Source organism: Triticum dicoccoides, unplaced genomic scaffold (genome assembly GCF_002162155.2).
Source record: "Triticum dicoccoides isolate Atlit2015 ecotype Zavitan unplaced genomic scaffold, WEW_v2.0 scaffold137066, whole genome shotgun sequence".
NCBI lineage: Eukaryota > Viridiplantae > Streptophyta > Magnoliopsida > Poales > Poaceae > Triticum > Triticum dicoccoides.
In genome coordinates this window covers 1-827 of record NW_021197018.1, presented here as the reverse complement: position 1 = coordinate 827, position 827 = coordinate 1, and the positions used below count along the sequence as shown (strand labels likewise).

Here is an 827-nt window from a genome sequence, read left to right as displayed (position 1 = left end):
GGGGGCATGGCTAGCTTGCTAGCCGTCCCTCGTGTTGCAAAGCTATTTAATCCACACGACTCTCGGCAACGGATATCTCGGCTCTCGCATCGATGAAGAACGTAGCGAAATGCGATACCTGGTGTGAATTGCTGAATCCCGCGAACCATCGAGTCTTTGAACGCAAGTTGCGCCCGAGGCCACTCGGCCGAGGGCACGCCTGCCTGGGCGTCACGCCAAAACACGCTCCCAACCACCCTCAACGGGAATCGGGATGCGGCATCTGGTCCCTCGTCTCTCAAGGGACGATGGACCGAAGATTGGGCTGCCGGCGTACCGCGCCGGACACAGCGCATGGTGGGCGTCCTCGCTTTATCAATGCAGTGCATCCGGCGCGCAGCTGGCATTATGGCCTTTGAACGACCCAACAAACGAAGCGCACGTCGCTTCGACCGCGACCCCAGGTCAGGCGGGACTACCCGCTGAGTTTAAGCATATAAATAAGCGGAGGAGAAGAAACTTACAAGGATTCCCCTAGTAACGGCGAGCGAACCGGGAGCAGCCCAGCTTGAGAATCGGGCGGCTGTGTCGTCCGAATTGTAGTCTGGAGAGGCGTCCTCAGCGACGGACCGGGCCCAAGTCCCCTGGAAAGGGGCGCCTGGGAGGGTGAGAGCCCCGTCCGGCCCGGACCCTGTCGCCCCACGAGGCGCCGTCAACGAGTCGGGTTGTTTGGGAATGCAGCCCAAATCGGGCGGTAGACTCCGTCCAAGGCTAAATACAGGCGAGAGACCGATAGCGAACAAGTACCGCGAGGGAAAGATGAAAAGGACTTTGAAAAGAGAGTCAAA

At 59.5% G+C, this 827-nt stretch overlaps 1 non-coding gene across 1 annotated transcript; it reads left to right on the top strand.

Annotated features, from left to right (window-relative positions):
• The first annotated feature begins 57 nt into the window (after positions 1–57).
• Positions 58–213, top strand: LOC119343672. The gene has a single exon (XR_005166209.1). It is a non-coding gene; the product is annotated as a 5.8S ribosomal RNA (ribosomal RNA).
• Positions 214–827: the final 614 nt, after the last annotated feature.